Source organism: Lissotriton helveticus, chromosome 9 (assembly GCF_964261635.1).
Source record: "Lissotriton helveticus chromosome 9, aLisHel1.1, whole genome shotgun sequence".
In the NCBI taxonomy this organism is placed as follows: domain Eukaryota; kingdom Metazoa; phylum Chordata; class Amphibia; order Caudata; family Salamandridae; genus Lissotriton; species Lissotriton helveticus.
In genome coordinates this window covers 519,462,538-519,488,799 of record NC_136070.1, presented here as the reverse complement: position 1 = coordinate 519,488,799, position 26,262 = coordinate 519,462,538, and positions in this window count along the sequence as shown.

Below are 26,262 nucleotides of genomic sequence, written 5' to 3'. Positions count from 1 at the left end.
ATTATGGGGTCAAAATAAAAAAAACTTTTGTGCCACGGATCTTGGTGCCATCCTGCAGGGTCTAGTGAAGTATCCAGCAAGGCCTTGCTGTATTTGATGCTGCCCTTTCATGCTATGCCGCAGAAGTACCGTGGGATTCCTAAAGCATTAAAAAGTGAAGCTTGCAATGTGCTGCGGTACTGTTGCCCAAGCAACACTCCAAGGTACCGCAGGACAGCACAAGCTTCACTTTTTAACAATTATTGGGAAAATAAATAAATAAATGGAAAATATAGTGTTGGTGTTTGTGGGGGAGGTTTGCCAGACCATGGTGGGGAGGTACTGCCCAGCAATGGGACGTTGGCCAAAGGCCATGTGAAGCGTGGAGGATTGGTCGCAGGCCCTACATCCACCCCTACTGCACACTATTAAAAACTGTGCTCAGTGAAGGAATTGAATATGATTTTAACGCAGGATTTCTAAAGCATTAACAAGTGAAGCTTACACTGTTTTGCAGTACTGTTGTATAAGCAGCTCTCCAAGATACCGTAGGACAGTGCAAGTTTCATTTTTTTTAGGATTATTCTAAAAAAAAAGTATTACTAAATAGAAAATGTAGTGTTGGTATCTGTTGTGGGAGGGTTGCCAGACCATGGTGGGGGGATAGGCCCTCAATGGGAAGTTAGCTAAAGACCATGAGATGCGTGGCGGGTTGGTCGCAGGCTCTGTGTCCATCTCCCTACTGCACATGGTCAAAACCTATGCTCAGTGAGGGAACTGAATTTATAAACATATAATATGCAAAAAAAGAAGCGGAGAACTCTGGGTAGTTCTCAAGGTTAGGTGGAAAGCAGCTCCAGTACAGAGCACTATCAACACCAGCAACCAGGCGCGGTGCGTCGCCACCTAGACACCTTCTCGGGCCGGTATTTTTGGTTTTGTGTGCTTCCACAAGACAGTCACTCTCCACTATCATGATTTCCACCTGCACCTGCACTTGCACTAGAATCAACTAGATCCCTAAAAAATTATAAAAAAAGTCTTCGTGAAATGTCATGTGAACATTATATTCCATTATGTATTTTGTATCCTCCCCAGCCCTGAGGAGTCGTGCAAGCATTGTTACCGCTTGACGACGAAACACGTGTCGGCTGGCCATCCATGCAATAAAAGAGGAATCGCATCACCTTTCGTTTTCCTTTGCTGCAAATGTTGTTACTTGTACTTACTAATGTCCATTGAGACATCCTTTACTATACTATCTATAACTGGTGTGCATTAGGTTTTCGTTCTTGCTATTGTATTTTGCACACAATTCGAGGGGTTTAGGGCATTTATCCCCTCACCTATTTGCACCCTGACCTATCAGTATTACTTGCACCACCGTGAGTAGTGCGCCCAGTATTTCCCTAACTCTAAAAAACCCCAGTTCTCGTTTGGCTTTGCTTTTTGAATAGGGGGGCAGCCGCCACGCATCACAACAGGTACATAAGGAATAGCACTTTCTATTCTTTATCATGAACAGAGACAAAGCAGCTGAAGAACTTTTTGACAATCTTGCCAAAGGCATGTCCACACACAGAGCAACAACTAGTAATGCCCCTAGCAACACCAAGGAAGAAGGTCTTAGGGACAAATTTATGAGACTTGAAAAATTGAAGAAATTGGAAAATTCAAAGTGGTGGGACGGCACCACTTTGAAACAATATGTTAGACTGAAGCGTATACCCAGAGGCTTAAGAGCGCAGATCTTCCCCACCTACGATAATTTAGACTCCGATCTTTTGGGTAAATGGGAAGAGGCCTTGACTAATAATTCCAATATCCTCATGGACATCCTCATTGAGAGTTCTGACCGTAAGGTCGCCAAATTCCAAGCCGAAATTGCCATTTTAGAGCAGGAAATTAAAGACCTTAATCGTCCAGAGTCTACTGTTAAAAACTACACAACACTAGATGAGATTCTTCTCAAACACCAAAACGAGATAAAGAGTCGCAAAGCCAGACAATTGAAAAGAGATGAGGCTGACTACACTGATGGCAGAATTTTTACGTATGACAGGAAATATGATTACATGATTAACAAATCATCACAAAAAGGAAGAGATAAAGCGATTCTAACTGATGCAAGCTCTATCTCCTCTAGTAGCACATCACTTAGCACTATCAGTGTCAGTGAGGACGAGTCTAATAGAACGGATAGTGAAACCACACCTTTTTTATGCGAAATACAGCGGATCAGGAGAGGCATTCGCATACTAGATCCAAAACCCGCAGGGGCAGGAAGGGGAGGTGTAGAAGACTACCGGAAGAAACTCAGATCCGGGAACAACCAGCAGTAACAGACACACATGAGGGGGAGGTACAGGTTATCTACTTATCTTCAAAAACCCTGACGCCCAATATGATCTCCCTTCTTAGCAAAGGTCTCAACTTCAACCCTTTCGCTAATACTGATATCTGTAGACTAAAGATTGATTTGTTCAAATTTACACGTAAATTGAAATTGAAAAAGCATTTTTCTAACAAAATCATGTCTAATAAAAACTCTACGAACATCCCCACTCAGTTTGAACCTGGTGTTTTAACTATCAATGACATTCAAGCTACACACCTCTTACTCTCTCTAACTGATTTAGAACAAACTCCCCAGGATATGGACACTTTACTAGAAGAACTCAACATTGAATCAGATTTTAGTATTGTCAGTGGGCTCAAATCCAAATCCAAATGGATTCCAACTTTACCAGGAGGCAATTCTATAGATAACTTTTATAAAAGAGTATTGGAGGACATTGACAAACTAGAACAAAAAAGTGTTAAACACACCTTCAGATACAAGGATAATTTGACAACAGGAGAACGGGCAGCCATGAACAGCCTCACAAAAGATCATGACATAATTATCAGAGAAGCAGATAAGGGAGGAAATGTTGTTATTATGAACAAAACAGACTACGATGAGGAAATTCTCAGTCAACTGCAAGACAACACATGTTACGAATATCTTGACTACAACCCTACAGCATCTCTAACTACCAATATCAATCGATCTCTTATCACCTGGAAAGACAATGGCCTAATCAATGAAGATGAATATCTTTACATGAAAGTACTCAAACCCTCCTACCCTTGGTTGTACACCCTTCCCAAGGTACACAAACATCTCCCTTTTCCTCCTGGTCGACCCATCATTTCTGGCATAGGGGGTCCAACTGAAAGAATAGCAGAATACGTTGACTTATTTTTAGGGCCCTTGGTACGCAATCTACCATCCTTTATCCAGGACACTAAACATATATTAAGCATTCTTTCTGATCTTCAATGGCAGCCAGGCAATTTTCTAGTTACTATGGATGTGGTAGCTCTGTACACTAGCATCAAACCGGAACTTGGATTGGAGGTTATAACCAAAACTTTACAGAACCGACCAGCCACCATGTGGCAACATACCAACATGCTTGTCTCCATGATGGAACTCATCTTAAATAACAACTTTTTCATGTTTAACAACTCATGGTACAGACAAATAAAAGGGGTCGCCATGGGCTCTAAATTTTCCCCTTCGTTCGCTAATTTGTTCATGGGCGCACTTGAAAATGACTTAATCTGGGGTACCAAGGGAGCGAAATTTATAGACTCAATAGTATTTTGGGGAAGATACATAGACGACTGCTTATTGATCTGGTCTGGTACACATGAACACTTGATGGAATTTTACAGACATCTAAACCACAACACGTGGGATATGAGTTTCACCATGGAAGCTAGCCTCGACAAAATTGAGTTCCTTGACTTGGAAATATATATTTCGGACAATAAGCTCAACAGTAAACTTTTCAGAAAAAACACTGCCTGCAATGCGATTCTGCACGCTAGCAGCGCTCACCCATCCCACCAGATTAGCACTATACCATTTGGTGAATTCCTAAGAGCTCGCAGAAACTGCAGTAATGACCAAGATTTCAAAGAGACATTGAAGGAAATGCAGGAACGCTTTAAGAAAAGAGGCTATTCAGATGACCTACTTAAGACAGCAACTTCTCGGGTCATGAAAATCAAAAGAACAGACACACTGAAAGACAAACCCGCTAACAAGACGAGTGGTCCTGGGACAATCCGTATGATCACTGACTTCAGCAACCATCACCAAGCATTACGTAGAACTTTCAGTAAACACTGGAACATCCTCAAGAAAGACAAGAACATTTCAGACTTTATAGGAGAATATCCACAGATCACCTACAGGAGAGGTAGGACCCTGAGGAATAGATTGAGCCCGACGATCCCTCGAAGCAACACAAACGACAACTGGCTAACCAAACGCAACACAGGCTTCTATAAGTGTGGGTTCTGCTCTATGTGCCGGTGGGCCAAAAACAAAACTACTGAATTTCATGACACCAATGGAGAGACCTATGTCATCAGGACCAACATCAATTGTACTACACGCTATGTAGTATACATTATCGAATGCAAATGCAAGAAAATTTATGTGGGCAGCACCATCCGCCCCCTTAAAGAAAGAATAGCTGAGCACATCAGAGCTATCCATAAACAGGATCCAAGGTACCCTGTTGCCTTGCACGCGGCTGCGTGCTGTGAGCAATCTATGGACAAACAAATCTCATTTTATGGGATTGACACCGTACCAATCGGAGTACGAGGCGGAAACAGATAATTGAAATTGAGACGTTTAGAGGCAATGTGGATTCTCCGACTTCGTACCGTGTCTCATGGGTTAAATTTTGACCAAGAGATGCAATATTTTCTAGGAGATTAAACCACTCTAGTCATAATTCCTGCATACATGTGTACCAATATGTGCAAAAAATCTTTATCTGAAGCTAAGACACACAAAATAATTGTTGTCATTTACTGTAGTGGATGAACTGTTACCTACATTGTATTACTATGTCTTTAATACCAGTCTTACGTTCAGTCACCCCCAATGAGGTTTACATGGGGCTTCCATTGGTACTAATAGGATGGTCCCTTAGTGCATTATCACAGCATATGAGGCATGAATTTATGTCACAATGGTATTGCATTCACTGTATTCCCATAATTTGGGCTATAATTTAATTTCTGGTATATAACAGCGAATTGTCGTAATTGTTACGTAAACTACTTGTTTCTAATTCGTCAAATGTATATCTAAATATGGGCACAGAAAGAAATTGACTTATTTTTACAAAATGTCAAGTCCGTACAGATCGTACCACCATCACCACTGCATGGTGTGGATCGGATGCATGACCAAACACTTTTGCATGTTTATTTTAATTTATTGTGTACCCGTTTTTTTCGAAGGCCATCGTGCCTCTATATTCAAACAAATACCATTTTTTTATGTTCGTCCAACTTGCCATAATAGAGTAAGACACAATGTTTGCTTCACCTAGAAGCGCACCCGCTTCCGGATAACTAGACGCTCTAGTCTTCCTCATACGGGTCCTTTTTTGAGTATTTAACTACTTCCGGGTCGGCATCACGTGTCCGCACCCGGAACCTTCCCGTGGGATTACTCGTCCTGCCGGCTTTCGCTACACTACAAGGGTACGTTTATGAGCTATTCTTTTGTCTTGACCACTATTTATCTCGGTCCGATCCATTTACAAATATTTAAATGATCATACATACATGTGTTACTGGAGCGAGCATACTGACGCTCTCACTCCTTTTTTCGCTACACACAGATCATATTCCTGTTTGCAACTACATGATTTTCAGTTGCAAAGGCTGAGATACTTTTTAATCACCAGAACTATCGGAGTGGATGCTTTCACCATCGTGTGATACCGATGAACTACAGGCGATCAGAGCACTATTTACCTACCTTTAAGGTGAGACACCTAAAAACAATGTTGTACATATTGTAAACTTCGTGCGCCTCCCGTTTATTTATTTTTCTGCGATCCAGACAGCACCTGGTGATCTACAAATTCATTATTTTGTTTGCTCCCATCCAGCGCCATTACTGTATGAACCCTTAGCGATTTTGGAGCTACACAAAAGTTTTACGAAAACACATAACCTGGTCTCGAGCGGGGCCGGGTCGGAATTATCACCGGCAAAGCGGTGAGCTCCATGATGTTTTTTACCTTTTTCATATCGATAGTGTTATTATTCTTCAACATTGCTCACGATTAGTTTATAGTGCTCTTTGTCGTCTTACCATGCGAACATTGGTTCTGATACGTTCCTTTGCCCCTTTGTTTCCCTCTCCTTGGTAATGCTACAGAACTGTGGTTCAATACCTTCGCGCTACAGGTAGGAAGCGCACCCCCTTTTTTTCGCCTTATTTTTGTTCGGTGTAAACTGACCGTAGCATGGCGTTATACATACATAATGTTTATCCTTGCACTACCTTCTCACCCCATGCTCACATTTTAGTCACGGGAACCAGATTTTCACTAATATCTCCCAAGTTATTGAGATCGCGTCACAGACGTGCCCCATGGGAATCGCGATCCTTCATGCACCGCCACCTAGACACCTTCTCGGGCCGGTATTTTTGGTTTTGTGTGCTTCCACAAGACAGTCACTCTCCACTATCATGATTTCCACCTGCACCTGCACTAGAATCAACTAGATCCCTAAAAAATTATAAAAAAAGTATTCGTGAAATGTCATGTGAACATTATATTCCATTATGTATTTTGTATCCTCCCCAGCCCTGAGGAGTCGTGCAAGCATTGTTACCGCTTGACGACGAAACACGTGTCGGCTGGCCATCCATGCAATAAAAGAGGAATCGCATCACCTTTCGTTTTCCTTTGCTGCAAACGTTGTTACTTGTACTTACTAATGTCCATTGAGACATCCTTTACTATACTATCTATAACTGGTGTGCATTAGGTTTTCGTTCTTGCTATTGTATTTTGTGTACTCTGCACACAATTTGAGGGGTTTAGGGCATTTATCCCCTCACCTATTTGCACCCTGACCTATCAGTATTACTTGCACCACCGTGAGCAGTGCGCCCAGTATTTCCCTAACTCTAAAAAAACCCCAGTTCTCGTTTGTCTTTGGTGATCGCACCATAGTTTGTATTGCTTATCATACTCAGCGTGTACCCGCGCATACGGTACGAATATGCTTTGACGTTACGCGTCGCATTAAAGCTTCCGTATGACGTCATGTACAGCGTTCTGTACGCGAAAAGGGGCAATGTTTCTGCTTGGTTTAAAACATTTATTTATGTATTTAATGTACATACTAAGGGCAGACATTTGGGATAACTATGAATTTTTTTAATACTTGTAACAATCATATATTACTTTTTAAAACAATTACACAAATCGCGGTAGAACATCATGCATACTCGTATCGAAAGAGCTGCGCAAGCGCATCATAAGCGTACGCAACGCCATGTGACTTTAAAAGTAGAGATTTGATTGGTACATAACTTTTCCTATTGTGACTGTTGAAAGTTCCGTCCCATTGTAATTATTCGACTTTGAGTTTCTAAGAAGAAGCATTTCTTCTGAGAATCTTCTCAAATAGAAGGAAGATCACAATAATAAGAGCAATGGAGTCATCTTCCAGCAGTTATTCAGAGGGAGATTTCATTCCTGAAGAACGTCCAAAGAAGAGGAAAGAAGCTCTAATTTGGATGTTTTTTACTTTTCCAGAAGGGGCAAAAAAAAGGGAGGGAGACACAGAGGGAGGGAGGGAAACAGAGATTGGGAGACAGGGAGGGAGACACAGAGGGGGGGAGGGAGACACGGAGGGAGGGAGACACAGAGGGAGGGAGGGAGACGCAGAGGGAGGGAGGGAGACACAGAGGGAGGGAGGGAAACAGAGCGTGGGAGACAGGGAGGGAGACACCGAGTGAGCGAGGGAGACACGGAGGGAGGGAGACACAGAGGGAGGGAGGGAGACACAGAGGGAGGGAGACACAGAGGGAGGGAGGGAAACAGAGATTGGGAGACAGGGAGGGAGACACAGAGGGAGGGAGGGAGACACGGAGGGAGGGAGACACGGAGGGAGGGAGACACGGAGGGAGGGAGACACAGAGAGAGGGAGACACAGAGAGTGGGAGGGAGACACAGAGAGAGGGAGGGAGACAAGGAGGGAGGAGGGAGACACAGAGGGAAGGAGGGAGACAGAGAGTGGGAGACGGGGAGGGAGACATAGTGGGAGGGAGGGAGACACAGAGGGAGGGAGAGAGGGAGACACAGAGGGAGGGAGGGAGATACAGAGGGAGGGAGGGAGGGAGACACAGAGGGTGGGAGGGAGGGAAACAGAGAGTGGGAGGCAGGGAGGGAGACACAGGGGGGAGGGAGACACAGAGGGAGGGAGGGAGACACGGAGGGAGACACAGAGGGAGAGTGGGAGACTGGGAGGGAGACACAGAGGGAGAGTGGGAGACTGGAAGGGAGACACAGAGGGAGAGGGAGACTGAGAGGGAGACAAAGAGGGAGAGTGGGAGACAGGGAGGGAGACACAGAGGGAGAGTGGGAGACTGGGAGGGAGACACAGAGGGGGGGTGGGAGACTGGGAGGGAGACACAGAGGGGGTGGGAGACTGGAAGGGAGACACATAGGGAGAGGGAGACAGGGAGGGAGAGGGAGACGGAGGGAGACACAGAGGGAGAGTGGGTGACTGGGAGGGAGACACAGAGGGAGAGTGGGAATCAGGGAGGGAGACACAGAGGGAGGGAGGGAAACAGAGAGTGGGAGACAGGGAGGGAGACACAGAGGGAGGGAGGGAGACAGAGAGTGGGAGACAGGGAGGGAGACACAGAGGGAGGGAGGGAGGGAGGGAGACACGGATGGAGGGAGACACAGAGGGAGGGAGGGAAACACAGAGGGAGGGAGGGAGGGAGACACAGAGGGAGGGAGAAGGGAGACACAGAGAGAGGGCAGGAGGGAGACACAGAGGGGCGGAGGGAAACAGAGAGTGGGAGACAGGGAGGGAGACACAGAGGGAGGGAGGGAAACAGAGTGGGAGACAGTGAGGGAGACACAGAGGGAGGGAGGGAGACACAGAGGGAGGGAGGGAGACACAGAGGGAGGGAGGGAGACCCAGAGGGAGGGAGGGAGACACAGATGGAGGGAGGGAAACAGAGAGTGGGAGACATGGAGGGAGACACAGAGGGGGGGAGGGAGACACGGAGGGAGGGAGACACAGAGGGAGGGAGGGAGACGCAGAGGGAGGGAGGGAGACGCAGAGGGAGGGAGGGAGACACAGAGGGAGGGAGGGAAACAGAGCGTGGGAGACAGGGAGGGAGACACCGAGTGAGCGAGGGAGACACGGAGGGAGGGAGACACAGAGGGAGGGAGGGAGACACAGAGGGAGGGAGACACAGAGGGAGGGAGGGAAACAGAGATTGGGAGACAGGGAGGGAGACACAGAGGCAGGGAGGGAGACACGGAGGGAGGGAGACACGGAGGGAGGGAGACACGGAGGGAGGGAGACACAGAGAGAGGGAGGGAGACACAGAGAGAGGGAGGGAGACACAGAGAGAGGGAGGGAGACAAGGAGGGAGGAGGGAGACAGAGGGAAGGAGGGAGACAGAGAGTGGGAGACGGGGAGGGAGACATAGTGGGAGGGAGGGAGACACAGAGGGAGGGAGAGAGGGAAACAGAGAGTGGGAGGCAGGGAGGGAGACACAGGGGGGAGGGAGACACAGAGGGAGGGAGGGAGACACGGAGGGAGACACAGAGGGAGAGTGGGAGACTGGGAGGGAGACACAGAGGGAGAGTGGGAGAATGGAAGGGAGACACAGAGGGAGAGGGAGACTGGGAGGGAGACACAGAGGGAGAGTGGGAGACTGAGAGGGAGACAAAGAGGGAGAGTGGGAGACAGGGAGGGAGACACAGAGGGAGAGTGGGAGACTGGGAGGGAGACACAGAGGGGGGGTGGGAGACTGGGAGGGAGACACAGAGGGGGTGGGAGACTGGAAGGGAGACACATAGGGAGAGGGAGACAGGGAGGGAGAGGGAGACGGAGGGAGACACAGAGGGAGAGTGGGTGACTGGGAGGGAGACACAGAGGGAGAGTGGGAATCAGGGAGGGAGACACAGAGGGAGGGAGGGAAACAGAGAGTGGGAGACAGGGAGGGAGACACAGAGGGAGGGAGGGAGACACAGAGGTAGGGAGACACAGAGGGAGGGAGACACAGAGGGAGGGAGGGAAACAGAGAGTGGGAGACAGGGAGGGAGACACAGAGGGAGACGGGGAGACTGGGAGGGAGACAGAGAGGGGGAGTGGGAGACTGGAAGGGAGACACAGAGGGAGAGGGAGAGGGAGACTGGGAGGGAGACACAGAGGGAGAGTGGGAGGGAGACGCAGAGGGAGAGTGGGAGACAGGGAGCGAGACACAGAGGGAGGGAGGGAAACAGAGAGTGGGAGACAGAGAGGGAGACACAGAGGGAGGGAGGGAGACACAGAGGGAGGGAGACACAGAGGGAGGGAGACAGAGGGAGGGAGGGAGACACAGAGGGAGAGAGGGAAACAGAGAGTGGGAGACAGGGAGGGAGACACAGAGGGAGAGTGGGAGACAGGGAGGGAGACACAGAGGGAGAGTGGGAGACAGGGAGGGAGACACAGAGGGAGAGTGGGAGACTGGAAGGGAGACACAGAGGGAGAGTGGGAGACTGGAAGGGAGACACAGAGGGAGAGGGAGACTGGGAGGGAGACACAGAGGGAGAGTGGGAGACAGGGAGGGAGATACAGAGGGAGAGTGGGAGACAGGGATGGAGACACAGAGGGAGAGTGGGAGACAGGGAGGGAGACACAGAGGGAGAGTGGGAGACACAGAGGGAGGGAGGGAGACACAGAGGAGGAAGAGGGAAGGAGAGAGCGGGAGGGAGACACAGAGGGAGAGGGAATGAGGGAGGGAGAGAGAGAGAGAGAGGGAGAGGGAGAGAGAGAGAAGGAGGGAGAGAGAGAAAGATGTGTGTATGCTGGGTCTGGTGGCTCAGTGGACGAAGGTGTCTGCTGCAGGGACCTGTGTTTAACTTCATGGTCACAATTTGTGTTTGCTTTACCCAGCCCCCTCACCCTCTGACCCCACCCCCACCGGTGCAGCCCTCAGCCACAAATCACACTGAAAATGTGGCCCCCGAGAGAAAGTTTGCGAGTACCCATGATCTATACAGAGGGAGAGTGGGAGACAGGGAGGGAGACACAGAGGGAGAGTGGGAGAGTGGGAGACTGGGAGGGAGACACAGAGGGAGAGTGGGAGACTGGAAGGGAGACACAGAGGGAGCGGGAGACTGGGAGGGAGACACAGAGGGAGAGTGGGAGACAGGGAGGGAGATACAGAGGGAGAGTGGGAGACAGGGATGGAGACACAGAGGGAGAGTGGGAGACAGGGAGGGAGACACAGAGGGAGAGTGGGAGACAGGGAGGGAGACACAGAGGGAGAGTGGGAGACACAGAGGGAGGGAGACACAGAGGGAGGAAGAGGGAAGGAGAGAGCGGGAGGGAGACACAGAGGGAGAGAGAGAGAAGGAGGGAGAGAGAGAAAGATGTGTGTATGCCGGGTCTGGTGGCTCAGTGGACGAAGGTGTCTGCTGCAGGGACCTGTGTTTAACCTCATGGTCACAATTTGTGTTTGCTTTAGCCCCGCCCCCTCTGACCCTGCCCCCACCGGTGCGGCCCTCAGCCACAAACCACACTGAAAATGTGGCCCCCGAGAGACACAGAGGGAGAGGGAGACTGGGAGGGAGACACAGAGGGAGAGTGGGTGACTGGGAGGGAGACACACAGGGAGAGTGGGAGACAGGGAGGGAGACACAGAGGGAGGGAGGGAAAAAGAGAGTGGGAGACAGGGAGGGAGACACAGAGGGAGGGAGGGAAACAGAGAGTGGGAGACAGGGAGGGAGACACAGAGGGAGGGAGGGAGACACAGAGGGAGGGAGACACAGAGGGAGGGAGGGAGACACAGAGGGAGGGAGGGAAACAGAGAGTGGGAGCCAGGGAGGGAGACACAGAGGGAGAGTGGGAGACAGGGAGGGAGACACAGAGGGAGAGTGGGAGACAGGGAGGGAGACACAGAGGGAGAGTGGGAGACTGGGAGGGAGACACAGAGGGAGAGTGGGAGACTGGAAGGGAGACACAGAGGGAGAGGGAGACACAGAGGGAGAGTGGGAGACAGGGAGGGAGATACAGAGGGAGAGTGGGAGACAGGGATGGAGACACAGAGGGAGAGTGGGAGACAGGGAGGGAGACACAGATGGAGAGTGGGAGACACAGAGGGAGGGAGGGAGACACAGAGGGAGGGAGAAGGAAGGAGAGAGCGGGAGGGAGACACAGAGGGAGAGGGAATGAGGGAGGGAGAGAGAGAGAGGGAGAGAGAGAGAAGGAGGGAGAGAGAGAAAGATGTGTGTATGCTGGGTCTGGTGGCTCAGTGGACGAAGGTGTCTGCTGCAGGGACCTGTGTTTAACCTCATGGTCACAATTTGTGTTTGCTTTACCCGGCCCCCTCACCCTCTGACCCCACCCCCACCGGTGCAGCCCTCAGCCACAAATCACACTGAAAATGTGGCCCCCGAGAGAAAGTTTGCGAGTACCCATGATCTATAGTATACTGTAGTATGTCCGAAGTACTTGAATGTAATATAGGTACATAAATATGTTACAAGTCTATGCTTCAATTTGCGCTGCTGGTGAAACTGCCTGGGTCAATTTGTATGTGTTAGGGGCGGATTTACAATCCCCTTGTGCCTCTTTTACACAGCCGTTGCGTCACTTTTGTGACACAGCGGTGGTGCAAAAGATGTGCCATGGTGTGTGCTACTAACAATGGGACGCATCTGGAGGGTGTATTACATTGTAAAGCGCTGCACCAGAAGAGGCTTTCATGTGCAGAAGGGGGTGCAGCAACGCCTCCTAAAAGTGACTGAGTGAAATGTATAACATTTCATTCAGTCTTTTTTGAGCTTATGCTGCATCAAAACCTTGCACATCCTTGAAGCAGGTGTAAGGATTGATACAGCATTGTGAGCATAGGGCCCCAAGAGCATTGGTGGAGCTGTGTTATACTTGCAACCGACGTCAAGCAATTATTAATCCAAAAATTCCTTTGCAATTTAGTTTTGTTATTATTTTATAATAAGAATATGAAATATAATCTAAAAAATAAAATAAATATAAATATTTATATTAAAAATATAAAAAATTAGTATAAAAAGAAAGACATAATAATCAATACATTTATAAATTATCATTTACAAAACCTTTGAAATTCACTGAAAAAACCATAGGTTTCATCAGTGATGTCATTTGAGATGTCATCAGTGATGTCATGAGTGATGTCACTGACCATGTCATGAGTGATGTAATATGTGACGTCATCAGCAGTGCATTGCGGGCGCGCAAATTATAGTTAGCTGAGCTAACTATAACGGAGGAATTTCAAAGGTTTTGTATGAGAGAAATGTTCAGCTAACTATAACGTGTGAAACCTATGGTTTTTTCAATGAATTTCTAAGATTTTTTAAATGCTAATTCCTAATTATAACGTGTGTGAAACCTATGGTTTTTTCAGTGAATATATATATATATATATATATATATATATATATAATTTAATCACTGAAAAAGAAAGTTTAAAGTGATGTTTTTGTAAAGTATGGTAATAAGATCTTACTTTACATTAAAAAAAAGCCTAGAAATTCACCCAAAAAAACCCAAAGGTTAACCCCTTCACTGCGGCGCCTATTCCGCCGCAGTGCTAAGGGGGCGGGGCAGCCGCGCGGCGGGCGCATGCTGGTGACGGAACCGCTCCGTCACCAGCCGCGGTTGCGCTTTGCTCATGACGGAGCGGTTCCGTCACGGCCCCGCCCGCTCAATGGAACGCTCAGCGCAGGCGCGGAATCCGCGCCGGCGTGCCGAGCGTGCCGTGACGGAACCGCTCCATCATCAGCACAGCGCGACCGCAGCTGATGACAGAGTGGTTCCGTCACCTGCAGGGGAGGGGTTAAAGTAACGGTATAGCTAGGTCTGGTAATAATATCTTACTTTACATTAAAATACACTGCAGTATTTCACTGAAAAAAACAAAGATCAAAGTCACATTATAGTTAGCTTAGGTCAATTAAAACCTAAAGTTTTGAACTAAAAATAAATTCGCTAGTCATAGTTAACTTAAGTACCTATAGCTCGTGCCCTCGCCATGCTCAGTTTATGACCTCACATAGAACATGTCATGAGTAATGTGCTATGACATCATTAAGAACATCTGAAATTAAATCAGTGATGACATTGTGCTTTGTACAGGTAGTTTGTCTACCACTCACCTTATTTCAGATAAAATATCTTAAACTGATCTTTAAAACGCTGCTAAAGACAAATAACTTCTTCAGCACTCCGGAAGACGAATTTGAAAGGAAGACGTGCATCAGACATGCATTTACACCAGTTAACCCCTCATTCTGAGTACAAACTATGTGCTGGATTTTCGACTCCAATGGCGGCAACTTGACAAGTTCGTTCTAAATTGAACAAAGGCATGCATGAGTGTGTGGCGTCATGCATTCTGGAATGTAATAGGTGGGACAGCCCAAACTCGCACCATGACTCAGAATTGTTGGGATCTTTCGGTGTGTGTGGCAAAGAAATGCAAAACTAAATTCCCGTAAAGGGCAATAAATACAAAAACAAATGCTTTATTCCATATTAGACGGGTAACCTGCTTGACCATGTGCAAAAAGACCTTATGCATGTCGTACTTGCAGAACAGTGCCTGCGCAATTATTTTGGCTGTATTTGCAATGTCTTTTTTTGGAGGGAAAGAAGCGAGCCCTTGAAGCCCGCCTTTGTGTTCAGAGCCAAAAAGACAGCCGGCCTCCGCAGACCAGAAACAAACTCCATTTGCTATTCAATTGACTTTGTAACTCAGCAGACGGGATTTTTCATCTTCAAATACTGGAAATAGATTGCATTCCTGGCCCGCGCCTGAAGAGGTTATGGAGAATAAACGCACTCCCTGATAGTGTCCCGGTGATCTCCCTAATCTCGGCTGCACTTTGTCAGAACAAGGTAACTGCTGGTTAAGTGAAAGACCGAGATCAAAGGCGGATTAGCCACCGTCGGAATCCGCGCTGAATAAACCTGTCATTCAAGACGTATATTTCCCCTGAAGTTAGCGGAGGATTGCGGGCATTTGCATAACAGGACCAGGCATACTTCAGGCAGGTTAAAGGCCTCCACATTCACCCAGTGCTCGGCTTTTTGCCTCTTTCTCCTTTTTGCCTCTTTCTCCTTTCATCAACCCGGCACAATGCTTCCTAATCTGATAATGCAGCTAACGACCAAAATTAGCCCGAACACGAAAGTATTACTAAATTTGAATGATGGACGGATCAGTTTCACTTTCACAAACAGCCTACATCTGATTTGTCGGAGTTTACGATGTAATCCTCAAAAATGTTTCTTAAACTGAAGGACTGTTTATTAGCACCTCCTTTTGACTTCTTTTTTTAAGGTCATTGTCTCCCTTCTTTTGAGCAGGGTGCGGGGCAATAATCCTGCGACGAGAATGTGCAGACAGACTACTAATGAAGACAGACTAATTTTGACGCGGAAAGTGATAAATTAGTATTACTATGTATATACCCGTCCTTTCAGACAGGCGTAGGAGGGACAACGTGCTCATTCTAAACAAAGTACATACGAAGTTACACAAAAACACTGCACCAGCCAAAATATGTGAAAGATGGTCTACGCAGGTTTTTTTTATTCAGAACAACATAGGTAATGTATTTCAATTCTAAGCTCTTTTCGTTCGCAGTTAGGGCATTATTAAATTGTGAACGCCAGGGGGAAAGGTATTTTGGTAAAGATATCGTAAATACAGTTCACACATTTTTCGTAGTATTTCGGTTATTTGGTTTTGGAATTTTTTGTACTGTTGCAAGCGACACAAGGGTACTCGTTTTTACTGAGGTTAGAAAGCTCAAACGAGGAGTAATTTTTAATGTCAACTATGACGTCAATTGGTAAATACTGAAACAGAAAATATAGTTAATTAAAATATAAAACCATTTACACTTTGCTATTTGCAGAGTGATAGTCTAAAAATTCAACCACAATCATTGGCATTCAGGAAGCATGGGATCGGAGGCAGAAACAAGCAGGCACCTTAGGTTGTCCAACCAGTCTAGGTTTGATGCCTTTCAGATTTATTTGCATTGATTTTGAAAAAATACATTAAAACTTGCATGTTGGACACATTAACATGGTGGTACATAAGAAGCAGGTGGCAAAGGGGTAACAGAAAAGTGGTGAAGATAATTGGTGAGGGACTGAGGGGAATGAAACGAAAGAATAACAGTGCCTTATTTATAACGCTAGATACCATATTGACATTATAATCAGGGCTTTAATTGGGCAGGGTCCTGCCACCGCTCAGCACCGGCAGTTCTAGTTCTAAAAAGCAGGTGCTAAGACCTGTCCCTATCAGGCTCTCCATTTGTTACCTCACCCAAAGGGTGGGAAAAAAAATCTTAACTCTGCAGCAGTACCACTGTTCATTGCCTTTGATGTAACCCAAAGAGACTCGTTTTAGTTATTTCACAGTCTCATCATTTCAGAACTGAAGCAGTTTCAATCCATACTACTATTATAAAGAGACAGCCCAAACCTTTGAGGCGGGTAAGCTCAAGAAGTACAGCACCAATCCCAACACCCAATACAGCATTGGAAAGGACAGTTGCAGCAGATGGACATAGGCTATACAGCTACCCCCATAGACATTACAAAGGTAAAAGAACCTTAGGGGTAAAGTAGTCCCTTGTGGGCGTGGGCGTTGTGCTGTCAGCGATGGGCGCGGAAAAAACAACCCTTCACAGTACTCCCTTGTGGGCGTTGTGAGAGGGGCGTGGCCAAACACCAATGGGCGCGGCATTGACGGGGCGCGGCATTCACGCGGCATTACTGGTAAATGAGGCGCGGAAATACTTCCAAAACACAAAACCTTTACAGTACTCCCTTGAGGGCGTGTGCGTTCTGCTACACACGCTCACGCCTTTAACATGTTGCTCTGGGGCTCAGACGGGGGCTGAGGCGAGGCAGCGTAGCAGTGGGGATTACACACTTACCAATTTCAGTGCCCTGAACTACAGCGGAAACACACGCTCACGCCTTAAGATATTGCTCCGGTGCTCAGGCGGGGGCTCAAGCCAGTCAGCCTACCATCGAGGATCACACACTTCGCAATTAACACTGCCCTCAACTACAGCGGACAAACACGCTCGCGGATGGAAACGCCACACGTTTTCACAAATTGCTCCGGGGCTCAGGCGGGGCTTAATGCGAGTCATCGTACCAGCGGCCATTAAAAACATTTCACAAAGTGATGTTTCACACACACGCAGGCCTCGCAAGCACGCTGTCACGCACTGCAGTCTCAGCGTAAACGAATTTACAACAGCCACACGTCGGCCACAACGCTGTCGGGGATCCTATAACCAACGGACTACACAGCACCCACAAGCTGCAAACGTTACCGCTGAGGAGGCACTTATCACAAACGCTTTCCCTAACAGTGCATGCACAAACGGACGCCCATATTGCACAGAAATTACCAAGTAACGTTACCGTATATGACTAACTTCTCAAAACAGGTAAAAGACGACGTGCAACATTGATAAAGATCGCAACTAAAAATGTTGTATACCGTGAAATGTTAAAATACATTTTGCTTGTCTATTACAACCATTGCACACATTCTATTTCATCCCCGGACAACGTCGGGACGGGCTGCTAGTATTATATACAACAAAGCCATAGTTGTTGCCATTTATTTTATGCAATTAACAGCCGTTGACAAAACTAATAGTCATGGCTTGTTGTAGATATAATGTTACTTTTTGTATCATATATCTAGATGCAACGACAGAAGCAGCAAAATACCAGTCGGTGGCACTCAATGCTAAGCACAGATTTTTAGCTTAATGGTTTCAAGTCACACCCTTAATTACATCAGCCACGCCCCTTTGGGAGACCCCACAGTTTTTTCTTCCCACTTAAAGCCCCGATTATTATTCAAGGTTGCCTAAAATATGGTGAAGGTTGTCCCTTGGCGGGGGTCAGCTGGACTGGCACTTGAGATGGCGGAGGTGGAATATCAGTGCATACCTGAATGCAGGAAGGGAGAGTTTGGCTTGGAGTTGTCAAGGAGGGCATTACTGTGGATTTGGAAAATAGTTCAAAGAACATGAAGCAGGAGGAAGGGGGGTACGAGATTAGCAGATCACAGTGCTTGTGGTGGGATATAGTTGGAGATATTTTTAGAAGTGGTGCAGCCAGACCTACTGTCACTTGGGGCGGACCCTAAGTTGCCGCTCGGTGTAGGTAAGAGCGGAGGGTGACAAATGACTTGTTCTGGAGGTCTGGGGGGGTGGGGGGGGTGACGTTATCTGGCGGCCAACTGACTACTTGTTCTAGGGACGGGTGGATGGTGGTAGTCGACAGACACAATTTGCTCACCTCCGCCTCCCCCACCCAGCTGTCCCACTGATTCTTAGAAAGAGAGATAGAGTGCTGATTACTGAATTGTATTGTGTTGTGATTTGACATTAGTGAGTGCTCCCTACCATTGCTGTTGCTCGAAGCACGGCGATAGAGTGTTAGTTAAGGGCCACCCAGCTTTTTGGGGTTTGATGGAAGGATGTTTATTTATAGTACAACGTATTTGGATCTGGATCTATCTGCGGCGTTCGACACGGTGTCCCACGATATTCTACTTCATCGCCTGAGTAGTGCAGGCATAGGGGGCACCGTGCTGAAATGGTTTACCAACTTCCTCAGACAAAGAAAACAGACTATCATCCTAGGGCCATACCACTCTGAGGCAAGAGAAGTTCAATCTGGGGTACCTCAGGGCTCCAGCTTAAGCCCTATATTGTTTAACCTGTACATGGTCCCTTTAATGAAACTTATCTCTTCTTTTGCCATCAGCTCAATAGCCTACGCCGATGACACTCAACTAGTTGTAATCCTAGATGAGGACGCGGCAATGGCCGAACGCTCCCTTAGAGATTGTCTGAAGGCCGCTTTTGAGTGGATGAACATAAACCATCTGAGATGCAACACTGCAAAGACGGAAATTCTACCCTTTGGGAAAAATAATTTGTTTTCTCCCCAAACCTGTTGGCCACCTAATGCTGAAGCCCCGCCGAGCACCATAAAGAGTGCCCGAAATCTAGGAATCAAAATTGACGAGGCACTATCCTTCAAGCAACAGACCAGTGAAGTGGCTGGCTCCTGTTTCAATGTCATCAAGGGTCTTCGGAAATTCTTCGACTTCCTCCCCCTGTCAGCTAGGAAAACGGTAGCGGTGGCTTTGATCACATCTAGGCTAGACTATTGTAACGGACTATATGTAGGTGCCAATAAAGCCTTCCTACATAAGCTGCAAATGGTACAAAATACTGCAGCAAGGCTGGTGCTAAAAATGCCAAGAAAGTCCTCAGCATCCGCAGCACTCGACACCCTCCACTGGCTCCCTATCCAAAAGAGAATCCTATTCAAATTATTGATAATTTCCTTTAGAGCATTCCATAAAAGAGGCCCAACTTACCTGATTAACAAATTTAATCGCTACCACCCCGGACGTCATCTGAGATCCGCTACGGCCAACCTAATGACTATTCCAAAGTTCCGACTGGCCACTAGAGGGGGAAAGTCTCTGGCGGTCAAAGGCTCTAGAGCATGGAACATACTCCCACCTCAAATTCGTGATATCTCCTGCGAGAGCAAATTTAGGAAGGCCATCAAAACCTGGATCTACAACCAAACAGCCTCCACCTGCAAAACCTTGGTCTAAAACTGAATCATCTTTAGGGGCTATTACATCTCCCCTCCGCCTCTGAACTACACAAATTACATCTAGCGCCAAGATGCTCCTTGGAGCGATAGAGCGCTATACAAAAACCCACCAATCAAATCAAATCAAATCAAATCAAATTTGGGAAGTGTTGAGTGTCATATGCAAGGGTCAGAGTCATGCCCCTATCAGGTCATTGAAAACATGGTGTTGCCATTTGGCATGTCTATGATGCACAAGGGTGTAATAGAGGTGACACTGCACTTGATAATGCCTACCTGTAGACCAGTGTAAGAAGTTTAAATAGTTTCTAGACTCTTTGGTAGGAATGTGTGTGTGTCTGTCTTAGAAGGTTGAAGAGGTGCACATTTTCCAACCTGTAGCATGAGAAGAGACAGACGTTTTCTAGCCTCATGCCTTCGTCAAACTGCAGGCAGGACAAATTTCCTGGGGAAGAGAAAGGTTGCCATGGGGAACAATATGCAGAATGTGTGAGCAGATGGGCATAAGATGCTACCAAATGCATTCTTTCACCCACAGGGCCTTATTCAGAGTTTGGAGGTCTTCGGCTGGGACCGTCACAGTCCCAGGAAAACTGCCAAACCAGTGGTGCACCCGCCTGCTGGATTACAACTTTAATCCAGGGTGGGTGAGTGGTGGTGCGACGGTTTCACGGCGGTGGTATGTTAGGCTCATTGGAGAGCGTAACAAGCATACCGCTGGCATAAGTGAGCTTGCAGCATGTTGCTGCACGTTGTGGCAGGTGCATGCCACGCCATGCAGGAACAAGGGTCCAATTCCACCGGGGCACAACATGTGCCCCCTGCACGCATTCCCAGGCCCAGATTTTCCCAATAGCCCTGTTAGGGCCACCTTACATGCATGACTGCCACCCTTTTCATGGCAGGGTCCCCGCCATGAACAGGGTGGTGGATATGCAGGTCTTAATATGCTCAGCGATGCCAGCTTTGGCACCACCAGCATATTCAGGCCCTTTGAAGAACACTGCGGCAGTGGGATCCTTATGATCCCAGTGGGGGTGGCGGTCTCGTGATGGTCCCAGTGCCACACTTGTACTAGGGCGGACAGGTGGTGGTTGGACCGCCGCTTAGATGAGTTTAGCATTAAATAGCAGTCATTTTGCTCATTGCCCAATCGAATAGTTCAGTCAGAGATTCAGATTTGGAGGTGTGGTGGGAAAAGGCATGTGCAACACATTAGAGATACCAAGAGAAGCCAAAGGAGAGTATGATGACATTGAGCGAGGAGTGAGCCCAGGGTAGTGCCTCTGGGGGCTTCCACTGGTGGGGTGGATGGGCAGGAGCACAAAACTTTAAAGTAACTATTAAAGATCAGAAGAGAATCAGTCCAGCGATGTGCTGGAGATAACTATGGAGGTGAGAGTAAATAGCATGGGGGCTTAGTATACAGTATTGAATGCTGCTGAGGCGATTATGGTAGGCATGGGAGAGAAAGTTGCACTATTTTGTAAGATACATCTAGGTGAAATAGAGTTGTCAGAATACGGATTGTAGGGCACCAACTGGTTTTTGGAGGTAAGTTAGAGGGTAACCCAAAATAACTACAGGGGCGCTATTCACAAATGCATTTTGGAGTACACAAATGAGTAGTCTTGTAGTACTCAGGACAGAAAAGACAATAGTTTATTGGCAAAGTTTAGCTGCTGGTCACATTCTTGAGGAAAGATATCAACAGTGCAAATGGTAAAACGTAGTCTGAGCTGACATTTTAGAAGAGAGATATCACCAGTGCAAATGTAAAGCATTGAGGAGAGGATGTGGGTAGGATAAAGTGTAGAATAGTATGGAAGATAGTGTATCTAAAGGTCAAATAGATAAAGAAGTCTCAAGAAGTGCACAATGAAAGGAGAATAATGAATATGGGGACAGTTAGGAGAATGCTGATGGTGTTTTCAATATGGGTGATTTAGGATGTGAGGTAGGTCGGGCTTTGGTAAATGAGTTGTAGGGCTGGATTTTAAGTGGGGAAAGGAGGAGCAAGAAGAGAATTTAGTAAGGGGTAGAGACATATGGGGTTTGGGTGAAGTGAGGTGCTGAGGTGATAGTAGTAGACCTGTTTGGCTAAGTTTAGTGTAGTTGTACGGGTGTTGGTAGCATGTCTACGGTTTTCCAGGTGGTAGAGGATGTCCTCTACTAGTAGAGGTATGTACACATCTGTGCTCAGAGGGACAGTAAGTAAAAACATTTTTATTAGATTAATTAAAATCATTACTATATGAAATACAGTGATAAATGGAATTCATTAAGACAATAAAAACGTATTGGGGTGTGGTGGCGGAAGGGTCTCAATGCTCATAAGTCAGTGTCCCAGCTATAGAATGGAGTCTTATTTTGTGCAAGTAAGCAGGAGGCGGCTTAGCATGTATGAGAAGTTTGGCAATTAGGTCTACCTAAACCAATAAGGATTCATGTTGTTCGGATAGAGAAAGTGCTTCAGGAACCCTGTGCAAGTGGTGACTGGAGTACGAGTGCTGTGAGTTAGACAGGGATTCAAGTTCAGTGCAGCATTTAATGGACAAGGTGCTTTAGCCCTATCCCTAGTGGGACTAGAGATCACCGTTTGGAGTGAGCATTGTAGACTAGTAAAGTGCTTTCTTTACGGTCTGATCAACTCCCAGTAGATATTTTACTGTTTAAGAGATTACCCGAGTGTCCCCAGAGTGTAAACATGCTGTCATTGTGTGTCTGCAGGAGCGGACACCAGCCTGATTCCAGAAAGCTCTGAGCCAGCGGCTGCGCAGATTTAAATTAGACCTGGAGGGACAGATAATAGGAATAATCGAGGTCTGAGGCATGAGGGAGAGAAGAGAAGGTGTGGAAACAATAGTTAAAATCCAGTGGTGGTGTATTGTTAACCTGTTTACCGCGGCGCAAAATCCTCCGCGGTGCCATTAGGTGGGCAGGGCTGCGTCGGTCAACGGTCATGCGCAGCACCAGGGAGGTAGTACTCGCGTTAGCCATTGCCCGATGCAAGCATGGAACAGGTTAAACGTGTCATTAGATATGGAGTCATGGAAAGGAGCAAAGCTGTGGATCTGCCGAGGTAAAAGGGGACGGACTAAGGGCCTCATTTACAGATGTGACAGGTGGTCTGCAGCCCACCATATTCACAGATCTTCACCTGCCTGACAGAGATCTCTATTTTTCCAGAAATGCAGCGGCTGAGGCATTGAAAGTTTTCTGAGCGACTGCCATGGTTCATGTGGTCACTCAGCAAACTTTTTTTATTTTTTAAATACAAAGCCCCTAAGTGAAAGTTTGTTTTTGAAAACCAAATAACATCTTACCTTGACACTTTGAGAGTTTTCTCATAGGGTGTGGGGTTCTGTCTCTTTTTTCTGGTGATCCTGAACAGGAAACAAGTACATCAGAATATCCGCCCTAAATACGGTAGATGGACTGAGGTACTGATGGCCCCAAGTCCTTGGGGCGGTCAGTGTAGCGTTGCTGCCATCGCAGCTAGCGGGGGCTCCACCAGAAGAAACGTGGTGGTCCATTTGACTCTAAATAGAGTGGGTGGACTGTCAGTTTGGCAGTCAAGATACCGAGTCACATTGATAACCTTCTTGCTGAACTCTTCATGAGGATCTAACTCACTTGAGAAAATGAATTTTATGATTATGGCTGCCGGGAAAAAGTGGGTCATGGCATTTGAAAGCCAAGGCTTCACTGAGCTGCACCTGAGGATATCATCCAGGGCATTGTCGTGTGAATAGTAAGGCCGTTTTATTGGATTAACTGAAAATAATGTGGTGTTGGTAATAACCTCTTGAAGTCAGAGAGTGTTTTCATATGAAAGTAATGCACTGACACAGAGGTTACAGAGCCATCTTGAATACCATTTCTAACACACAGAAATAACTTTGGTTTCCACAATAGGCTGTTGCAGGCACATTAAAAGAGCAAAACTAAATCTGACAAGGCTTACTATAAATGGCACGTGACCTGGGACACAGGGCCTTTTAGAAAGCAAGTGTAAAGAAAAAAATATATCTTTTTTATTTTTAGAAAATCCCCGTGGCATCAACTTATTCTTTCCAGAATTAGAATTCTTAGTATAGCTGTGGTTGTGACATTTCCTGTCAAGCTCTAATGCAACGAATTCCCTCAAACGTCGTGAAAATGTAGATTAAACCTCTTCTCCACAGGTACTACCATCATGCCAACTATGCTAATTTTAATTTATACTTCCAATCACATTTGTTAATTTTCCTTATGTGTTTTGTTTACATGCCCGCCATTTGTGAACCACACACATTTTTACAATTTACTAAAAACAATCTTTCTTCGAACACAAAAGCAAAAACATTTATCCGATCAATATAATGATGTCATACGCGGATTTCTATAGCTTATTCCTGCTTCAGCGCTTTGGGGCTAACTTGTGGGGGGGTTTGGAGAAATCCTAAATGGACAAATATATCCAAATACTAAAACCGCCCTAAACAAACATTTTGGAACTCCAGCGGTTACACACCAGGCCTTGCGCGCGGGATGTTCCATCGACCACCTGTCGCCTTGGCCTGCTCGCTGAAGGATGCTTTGTTATCTGTCTGGCCTCACGTTGCTTGATAATGTTTTGACAGAAGCTTATAATTACGTCAGCGTCGCTGGTAAAATTAATGCGCGACACCCTTCAGCCTCCAAGAGAGGCGCTCTTATGTACACTGCAGATTTAAAGCATTTCCGAGTTCATCAAAACCGGCGACGAAGGGTTATCAAAGGGAAGCGAATAAACCCCCATACTGGAATCATTTTTTTGGAGAAAACGATTGAGGTTTTAACCCAAAAGGGCCCTGAATTTCCCGTAGCTTAAACTAAAAATGTCAATCACCGTTAAGCTCCTGGAAATGGAATCCCTTTGAAATGCAGCTGTTTCTTCTTTAATTGTGGTGCCGGAGTTCGAAGAAAAGAAGGGCCCAGCCTTGGAGATGAGTGAGGAATACAAACTAGCCTCGGATTAACGGAGGGGTTCAGAGGTCGCTAATTACACCAAGGAGTTCCCAGACACTGGGAGAACATTAAACAGGTCAGCCACCAAACAGGAAACTGACTTTTGTCTTCAAAAAAATTATCCCGAACAGATTTCTAGACAATATTGAAGTCATCTCAAGGGGATCAGCTGGCTACAAATACGATGGAAGCAGGTATTCTTCCTCTATTTGTCCACGATTCTGAGTTTGTCGGAATCCAGGTGCTTTTTATCGCACCAGTTAAATAATGTACCATGCACCTTATTTATCAGGGGTGATAAATAGCGGCCATCTTGAGTTTCTGGGGAATAAGATGCGGATTTTCTTACTTCCTGCACCAAAATCCGCATGGTACCTTAAATACCCTACACTTCCCCCCCTGTTAAATGTAGACAGGTTTAATCTGAAATTTAACGAAGGGTGAGATATTTAACATACCAAGGAGCGGTAAATACCACCCAACTCGAAATTCAGGCCCCCATGCAAACAAGGGTTAATGCAAGGGTCGGAAATCACCGACCCACACGCAATCAGGGACCTAGACAGCAAAGGCCTTGAACAGGTGGATTAGTTTGGCATCACCATTTTGAGACATCCAGTTTAATCTCAAAGCTCTTGGCTTGGCCTGTAACAGGAGGATGGATATAAGGGTGTGTTGGAGATCTGCTCCGGCTTCTTTATAATTGCATTTATCAGTTGGATAGGAATAATAAAAAATTACCATTATTTGAACCGAATGGTATCTACACACCTTTTTTGCCCTCCTTAGTTTCTAGTACGAGCTCAGCTCTGGCGGAGAATAATTTGCTTTTAAGGTTTCATGGCACCCCTAATATGAAAACCTATTCCCAATAATTTCTCTGCAAGCATTTCATGAAAAAAGCAATACATCTGCAACCTTAAAAGTACTGCTGTGAACAGATGTAGATTTACTACTTTTTGGAATTCACAAACATTTAGAAAAAGGTGCGCCAGGTGCAGGTTTCCAGGTGTAGCAGTGGAAATGCCAGGATACATATTCTCCAGGCTCTCCTTTTCCCAATGTATAATTCTACATTATTATTTTCAATACAACGTGGAGAAATCCCTTCCCCTAAATTTCCTCCAAGTTCGGAGAGGATTCCTTTTTTTGGTCCGCGGTTGCCCTTGTATGAAAGTGGAGCCCCTGAACAAGCTCCTTAATATGCATGAATGAACACAAAAGGTAATGCGATCCCTGGTAGAAAGTAATGCAGATCTCTTGTGCATGCCCACCGAAAAAAGCATTTAAATGTGTTGCTAAGTACCGTTATTTGAGGTAAGGCTTTAAAAAAGTGGCGTGGTCAAGGGGTTTCGGGGTTTCAAATTAATAACCTCAACTGAGCATTCAGCATTAACAGACCAGGCACTGAAACTGCTGCAAAAATTCTGACAATCATTTAAAACTAAATAACACTGAACATAAAAGGGAATTAATAAAATGAATCCAGTATAGCAAACAGAG